The sequence below is a fragment of the Lagopus leucura genome, unplaced genomic scaffold (genome assembly GCF_019238085.1).
Source record: "Lagopus leucura isolate 7727_CA_CO unplaced genomic scaffold, USGS_WTPT01 Super-Scaffold_100062, whole genome shotgun sequence".
NCBI classification, from domain to species: Eukaryota; Metazoa; Chordata; class Aves; order Galliformes; family Phasianidae; genus Lagopus; species Lagopus leucura.
Window position 1 is genome coordinate 555,438 of NW_024962307.1, and position 9,002 is coordinate 564,439.

Sequence of the window (9,002 nt, forward strand, 5' to 3'; positions counted from 1 at the left end):
TTCTAGAATCAGGTGCAAACTGTTTTCAGGAATTCAGAGCACTTGTAACTCCCAGCAACTTCCCTAAGAGTTGAAAATGAGCTCAGCAATTTCCACGGGAAGGCCTCCCTCTGACAGGTCCCCATCTGAAATCAGTTTGAGCACCATCTGCGTGCTGGAACCCACGTAAGAGGGTCTAACGTTTGTATGCAACCTGTTTTGTTTTGTTTTAAGGGCTGGCTGGCGCGGTCCAGAAACACAGCAATCCATAAATTACTGAAACGCATCATGTTGAGAGGACTTCATTGTTCACACACATCTCCACTTGACATTTCTGCAACCTTGTGTCATCCTGTAGCATATCCTCTTCATTTTAATAGCAATTTATCATTAATCCATCTGAATAATACTTTTTTTTTTTTTCCAACAGAAAGAGACAGAAAACATCTGCATATTGAGTAATATTAGCTGCAGTTTGTGTCTCAAGTGAGACTAACTGACAACACTCATTTATTATGACTGTGTAGGCTTAATTGGGTTGACGTAGGATTTGGACTTCGTGAAAGGAGAAGCAGTTTGAGGATCTTTTCAGAGAAAATATTTTTAGGGAGAGGAAAGAGTAGGGAGAAGGCTGGGGGAGGAGGGAATAAAAGGATAAATATGTAAAATAATGATGCTGAGATGTTCTGTTAAGGCCTAAACATTTAGGAGGTGTTTTAATAATGGTTCTTAAATGAGAGATTAGTTATTAAGCCATATGGTTTGTATTACAGCTCTCATCTTTTGTTTCCTCCTTACGCTGTCAAGCATTAATGTGATTGTTTTGATTCTTAATGTCTTAATGCATCATTCCTCCCAATGCATTAGGCTAATAACTTTGGTCCTCTTAAGGGCAGTGTTGCCATTCATTACTCTTCCTGTTTTGGCTGACTGTAAAAGTTGAAATGGGGGGCTTAAAAACTATCTACGTGTTCCAACGTTTATGAAGTCAGCACATTGAGATCATTGACAAAATCTGAAGTGCATTAAAGGCTGCTTATTTTCACTGTGCTGATGACATACGTGCAGTCCCTGAGCCTTCCCCTAAGGCAACTTCCAAGCTCTTCTGCTATAAGTGAATGCATTTGAGTTTGTTGTGCTAACTCTGGACCAGGCTTTGAGTAGTTCTCTGTAAAACTTCAGCAAATGGGGTGTTAAGCATGCTGCTCGTTTGGACTTTGTATCTGTGTATGCAGAACATGGTTTTCTCTTAAAATCTGTCTTCTCTACATTGGCATGAGAATGCCTAAGCAGAGTGAATTGGGGTCTTTGGAGCTGACTTAATGAGGAAATGTGTAATTTCTGGATATCCAAGAAGAATAGTGAAACAAGTGGCTTCACTTTGCAGGGTCCACTGTGAAGACTTGGCCTTGAAATGATGAAGCTTCTAGCATTTATCAGGATGTTATTCTAATAGCAAAGCTTGATAAAGGTGAAGCGTAGCTTTATGCTAATTGTGGCATATTTTATGTTACACTTGGTCAAATTAAAGGAGCTCATCAGGCTGCACCACAGGTGGTTGTAGGGCAGTTGTCCTGTTGGCCTGGTGATGCCAGGTGAGGCAATATATCTCACACCAGCTTTTATCTGAAAACATGCCTGCCTTCTGTCAGACTTTGTGAAGTTTTGAAATGATATGGAGTCCTTGCAACTCTTCTTATGGACAATTTTGGCTTACTTTACTGAATGAAACTCAGAAGTTGATGTGGAGACAGCAGTAAGTATGGAGCTTGCTTGGACAGATCGGCTTCTTTTGTGTGGATTTCCTATGGCTGTTTTCATCAACACATTCAGAGTTAACCGTAATTTTTTCAGTGTTCTATGCAAATTCATCATGAAAGGTTCTTTACGTGTCCCACATCTGTACTACATCTATTTTTCGTAATGGCCAGCAGGAGAATTCAGTTCTTGTCCCATTGCTCTACAGAGTTAAGTGCATGAATTAATATTCATAAAAGTGGATATATTCCTTCACTTGAATGCCTGTGCCTGTGTGTATATATAGGCAGAACATACAGATAAAATAGACCCACACTAAATAGGTTAAGGTGTTTGTATACACATCTCATTATCTGCTTTTCCCTCTTGCCAGCTCAAATGCTCTGTCCTCTGTGTACAATGCCAAGAGCATTACTTGCTCTTTATTTATTATTATTTGCTTGAACACAAATCACAAACTATCCTCAAGAGTTGGGATAATTTTAATTCCTGTGTTTTGTTGTTTTTTTTCTCGGGCATTTTGACTGGTGTGTTTTTTCCAGCAGGGTTATTCAAATTCTCTCTTCCTAAAACATAACCTGCAATTTCAAACAGTGATAGCTTCACCTAATCTGAGCTCTGGTTCAGCCTATGTTCTGTCACAGAAATGATGCAGTGAATCATATGTGAAATCTGTAAATCACTTAGGAATCCAGTGGGATGAAAAGTGGTGCATGAATGTGAGATTATTGTCATTCTGCGGTCACCCCAATTTATACAGCAGAAATAGCAAATGCAGCAAGGTGGAAGGAGGATGAAAGGTGTGACGAGCTGTTCACAACATTAAAATGACCAGTGTCCGCTGGGGAGCCTGTTATGTATTCAGTGTGTCACTGAAGCACTCGTGTGATGGCACTGCGTTTGAGAAGGTGTCAATATGAAGGACAAGTAAATGATTTAAGTACAGGCTGTACCCAGTAGTATTGTCGCACAGACTGAAATTTAAATACACAGCAGATCACACACAGTGGGAAGAGCCAAGGCAGAAGCTTCAGGGAGACACACTGAGCATTTGGGGGAAGTGTTTTCTGAGGGGAATTATCCAGGTTGTTGGCTGTTGGTTTGGGTGGTGGTGTTGGGTTTTTTCTACATGGGTTTCTGGTGTGCCCACAAACAAATTGGGTTTGTTAGATGCAGGAATGCAGCAACTGCCAAAGGGACTGAAGCTGAAGTAGTCAATCTGTTGAGCAGGATTTGGGTCTTGCGTGGATACAACACTTTGTTCGGTCCATCAGTTGGGTGTTCCAGTGGGTTCTTGTGCTTTAATTTTGCTCTATCAGTGTCGACATTTCTTGTTGCTTGGCAGAATGCTTTTTCATGCAGAGCAGAGTGAAAATTCCTATAAAGCTGGAGAACTCAGTGAGAGCAGCACTTAGCACTATATCTTTCCTTCTGCCTGATTTAAAACCCAGCATTCCTTTCCCAGTGAGTGATGTTTCTCTGGATCAGATCCTAGAGTTATTTGAGATCTATGAAGCATGAGGGCAAAGAAATTATTAATTTTTGCCATAAGTGGAATTGTCTCCCTATTTTTTCCCTTAATGAAAATAATCCAGCACATTATAATGCAATACAGAAGTTGGCTCTGTTACCTCCAAAGTAGAGATGGAGAGCTAGGAAGTTGTGTATCAGACAGCATTAACTTGTAATCAGTTCAGACTGCTCACAATTGCAGGAGGGGAAGGGGAAATCAGATTAAAGAGAGGAGAGGGTTAAGACAGCTCCAGAAGCACAAACTGAAGTGATAGTTTTCCAGGTGGGGATAAGGGCTTGATCTTCTCACCAGCCATCTTCACACAGTTCATCAGTTCTGCAGAGCGTGTCATTTCCCTAAAGCTCTGCACTCCTTTTCACCCACACAATTGAATCTCGCACAGATGTGGGCAGCATGTATAGGCTTAAAGGCTTGTTTCCCCTAAAACATAGATTTGTCTGTTTAAATGAGTGCCTTCATCCTGCAAGTCCTTGCTGTGTGTGAGACTTTGAGATAGTTTGCTCAAGACAATAGCATTAAGTCATCTCCCACACTGACTACGTGGCTGAGGCCCTGGAGAGAAATGCTTCAGACTCTAGTGGCTGACGAATTAAACAATGAGAAATATATGCCAGCTCTTTCCATTTGCTTATTAATAGGTTCTGTGTCTTGCACTCCGAGGGGATTGTCCTTTCTTTTGAATTGCTAGCGGGGAGGCATTCAAGCATTCACTCAATGTAAATGGAGAAAAATGAAGAAAGAAAGAAGAGTGTTTCAGGAAAGACTGGAGCATATCTTCAAAAATGTTAAGACTGGGGATCTGACTTGGCAGAAACACTGATGCTCTTGTTTCCAGAAATTGAGCTCCTGTGCTCAGGGCCTTTGAAAATCAAACACTGATCGTCTGTGATTTGCGATTTTCTAATACCCCAACACCATAACAATTGCTTGAGCTAGAAGATGATTCCAAATCTGTGCATTCAGTGCGCACTGCAGTTTGTGAAATCTCTGCAGCATAGTAACACTTGTCCCACTGAGCTTGCTCAACTGAACGTTTTGTTGAAGGAAGGACTATATGGCTCCTACGTATTTTATCCTCTTTCTAAATTCTCAACAATCTCTGAAGATGATCAGTGTTCTCTGTCACTGATGCTTGGGATCATGTCCAAGAGTACTGAGCTATTTATTCAATTTAAATCCTTGGTTTGCAGTAAATCCTTTAGGTAGTTGTGGAGCTTGTTTCTCCAGAAGATGTTCAACAATTGTGTGTTCACGTTTAGATCCCTTTGAATTTCAGTGTTTAAAAGACTTATTTCTGTCTATTTCATACCTCCTTTCACACAGTTGAATAATTCAGGGTGTGCAAGGATGTCTGAAGGTCATCTGCTCCAATTCCCTACTCAAAGCAGGGCCACTGAAGTTTTTCAATAGGAACTTCAGATTTTAAACTTCACTATCTTCCATTGGCTTTTTCTTTTAAACAGTTTTTAGAGGTTATTGCTGCAAACAAAGGACTTTAAATCTTGGATTGCTAAGACCTGGTTTGACAATGCAGGGCTAGATTCTTTGTTTCCCAAAGTGTGCTGGCACAAGACTCTTTGACACAGCATTTACAAGAAACCCTATGCAGATTTAGCTCTAATGTCATTTGCTCTGCTCTTGTGCAAGAGACAGCAGGGTCACACACAGAACAGAGCTGAGAATATTTGAAGGCTTTGTGAGTGAGGGGTGTGATTTTTTTTTTTATTATTATTTTTTTTTCCTCTGAGTGTTCAAACAACTGCGTAGCTCTGCTTTGCTCTCCTGTGTCTTTGTACCACTTGGTGCCAGGCAATTGGCCCCATCTTCTTTTGTTTGCTGTGTTGGGCATCCTTGGGCTAAGCAAACACAAACTAGACTAACCAGTCATGTTGTTCTTCATATCCTATTGGTAAAACAGTGACATTTAACAAAGCAGGATATCCAATGAGTTAATTATGGAAGAATTGTCTATGATTTCCTCTTACCTTTTATTTCCACCCCCACCCCGTGCAAGTCTATGCAGTGGAGCAGCCTCTTGCCCCCTTGTGCCAGAATGATTAATGGTGGGACCACAATGAGGTCAATTAGCTGGGGTCGGCTTGAAGCTGAAAGGTGGAGTGTGTTTCTTTATTGAACGCTGCATTCACACTCTAAACCGTGACCTGGACTGCAGTGATTTATTACAGGGGCAGTGTTTTGATCACTTACCTTCAGTACCTTACCTTGGCTTCAGAAATCAGGTTTTCACTATCAATTAAAATCTAGGAGAAGAGATCCATTCAAAAATCTGAAACGTGAGCCCCAGGTAGAGGATGGGGAGAATGATGATGCTTTTTGAAACTCTGTAGTGAGATCAGATCACTTTCTGTCTCTGAGAGGAAAAATTTCAACCGTGGCTGAACTTTTACAGCCTTCCTCCTAATTGAGCTGAAGCAGAGGAGCCAAATCTGTCCTAACAAATTCTGAAGAGGTGCTATGGAAAAAAACTCTGCGCCTGGTATCTGTATGGATATGTGGCAGAACGGGCAGGAAAACAGTCTATTATTTTTGGAGAGTTAAAAAAATTCTCTTGTGCGTATAGAAGATATTCATTAATGAATAATGTTTGGCAGTTATGGGGCATCTTTCAACAGGATCTTGAATGTGCTGTGTACACTAATGAACCTTTTGATGATGTGAAACAAATCAGTGCTTTGTGCTTGTTGTAGTGGTCAAACTAGATATACAGATACAAGATGACCGTATTATTTGCATATATTTTTGATCCTGAAAATTGTGTTGAGCAGAAGCTGCTTGTGACATAACCTATGGCCATACAGAACCAGTCCAAAAGAATTCTTTGTCTGCAGTTCATTCCTTGTAATAACGAATCACAGCTTCTACCTGCTGCTTGCATCCTGTTGGCTGCAAAGCGATACGCAAGGGAGTCAAGCTGAGGAATAGTGCTTGTTTTGAGAAAGGGGGAATTGAGGCACCAGGTGAAGTGATTTATTTATTTATTTTTTAATTGTAGCCTCATTAGGGGTTGGTTTCCATTTACTGTTTGCTTATGATTCTCCAACATTCATATATTTGAGGCTCAAATGTAGTATCTTTCAAAATGTCCTTGGCTGGCATTAGGTTGGGCATTCAGTCAAGGCTTCCTTTGCTGGAGCACAGAACAGCTTGGAAGTGTGGGCAGGTTGAAAGCACAGAACTTAATGCTGGTCAGACAGAGACCTGCTTTGTAAAGATAGGAAAATTCTTCTGTAATTGTGTTGAAAACATTCTTAATATTTTCTGAAATGTTTTTGATTTTTTTGCTGTGTTCCTTTTGTTCCCTTCAATTCCTTGCCCAAGTTTAATTATTGGACATGGAGAACACCTGTTAGATAATCAGGCCATTCCCTCCCACTGATGCAGCAGCACTCCCAGCAGATTATTTTCCAGTGCATCATCCAGAGTTCTTAAATAGCTCTTGCGACAGACAACAAACTCTCATGGGAAAGGTATTCCATTTGTGTGGAATGGTGACTTCTCACAGCACAGCGTAGTTTTATCAAACTTCTGGTTGGAAAGGATATGAGCATCTACTGCAGTGCACCTGAACCATTTTACTCATGGTCCTGTTCATTAATTACAATGAACAATTAGCATTTTTGTGGGTCTGACATAGCCACTGGTAAACCAGTGCAGAACTGCTTCTGTGTCACAGAACGGAACTAACGAGATCATGCTAATAGCTTAAAGCTGCCATTTCCTTCAGAATTTATCAGAATGGTAGAATGCCAGGCAAATTTAAGTGAGGTCCAACTTGAGAATAAAATCCTATCTATAGGCAAGCCAATGCTTTCTTCAAGACAAGTACAACAGTACTTTTCCCAGTATCTTCAAGATATTTAATTGTAAATTATTTCCTCTTCTAAAGTTATCTTAGGCTTTTATTGTGATTGCAGAGTTTTTAAAATACTGTTATTTAAGAAAATAAAACTCTCAAACTTCACATTTCCTTGTAGATTTTAATTTATATGGCACCCTATTTTATTCCTGTAGACTGCTATTGACTCAGTGCCTATTAATTTTTACAAGACTTTCTCCATGAGGCTTTGTAAGGGAGAGACATATATTTAGTCCCTGGACTGGTAAATTTTAATGACAATTTTGCACGCTTGACTTAATTCCTATTTTTCATGTCCCAGTCGTGCATATCCCTCACCTTGTTCTTTTAGGGCTTGCTGCTTGTCTTTTGAGTCTGATCCAATAACTCACATAAGTATATAACTAGTCCCACAGATGTTAATGCAGAGTATTTTTCCAAGGCATGTTAGTCCCCAGATCCAACTGACTTTCAAAGGGACTTGACTCCAAGCTGCCCTTTGCCTCCCATGTTAGTAGTATTTTGACACAGCAACTGAAAGACCTGTAGCGTTGAGGAAGAGAAGAAATCTCTTAGTGCTAGTTTTGGGGTCCTGCATGAAGGCCTACAGGATGCACAAGAAATAGAGCAAAAGGAAATCATTTTCTATTACTTTCCCCTACTACAGACAAAAAACTGCTGCTTTTAGGGCTTGGAGGCAGGAAGAAAAAGTCACAAAGTGATCAGAAAGCCAGTGAATGGGGTGCTTCTGTTGAACTTTGTGCAGGCCGTGTTGAGGTGGGATTGTCCTACCACTGGTTTTCTCATAGATGTTTTCATTCATCTTTCTTGCAGTTCATGTCATGTGGCCTGACATAATGCTATCAAATCAGGGCCTCTCAGTAGTACAGCAGTGGAAGACTGAACTCCTAGTAGGACACTGAGGATGGAGTTGAAGTGAAGCCCAAGTTGTCTTCAGATCTTGGTGTTACGAAGTGCTTGAGTAGTAAAATACAGACTTAGGGTCCCAGATAGGCTTCTGTAGTTGTTCTGCAAAAGTAACTATGAGTTGCTATTTCCAAAGAGTCTTTGGTGGCTTGCATGCCAAAATTTCCATAGGTTTCTGTTGTTGTGAGGCTGTTCTGATGGACAGCTGCCACAGTACTTGAAATCTCTTAGCATCTGACCCAATGTGTTTTCCTTGTGTGGACAGTATTATTGGAAACATTAATGTAAGCAGCAGTTTGTGTGGTTTTATGTGATTGCATGGGAGCAAAACCAACAACCTGCTCTTGGAAATAAGAAGCCTGTATAGTAAATTTATATCATAATGAATTTTCTGTTTTGTAGCTTTCCTATCCAACTCACTGAGGATTGTCTCCTAACCGTTCAGTTCCACAGAATTGCCTGCAAGCCTCATCCCTGAGACAACCTATGGAAATGATCTAATGCAGATCCTGTAGGTTTTAGAGAGGTTTTTCCTGTACCTCCCTTTTGCATTTCTCCCTGGTAATCTGCCTAAGCCTTATCCCAAAGGGAATGTGGTTGTATGTAAACCATACAGTAGGAGCAAGGAAATAAAAATCGGTTTAAAAATTTTCAGCAAGCATAAAGTGGTTTAACTTTAAGCCAAATAAACAAGCTGAAGATCTGCTGCTGCATTCAGGAAGGAAAGCTCCTCCCTGTTGCACAGAAAAATGTTGCTTTGGCATTGCAGCTAATGGGTGCTGCTGTCACTTTTTGGTGGGGGTCCCTCCTTTCCAAAAGGCTTGGTGTACTGCTGAACATCTCTTCTGCTTTTTTGTGGGCATAGAAGCACTCTTAGGATAGCTTCTGGTGATCTCTGCACGTATGCAGTGGTCTTGGTTTAATATTTAATCGCTAATTGGTGTGATG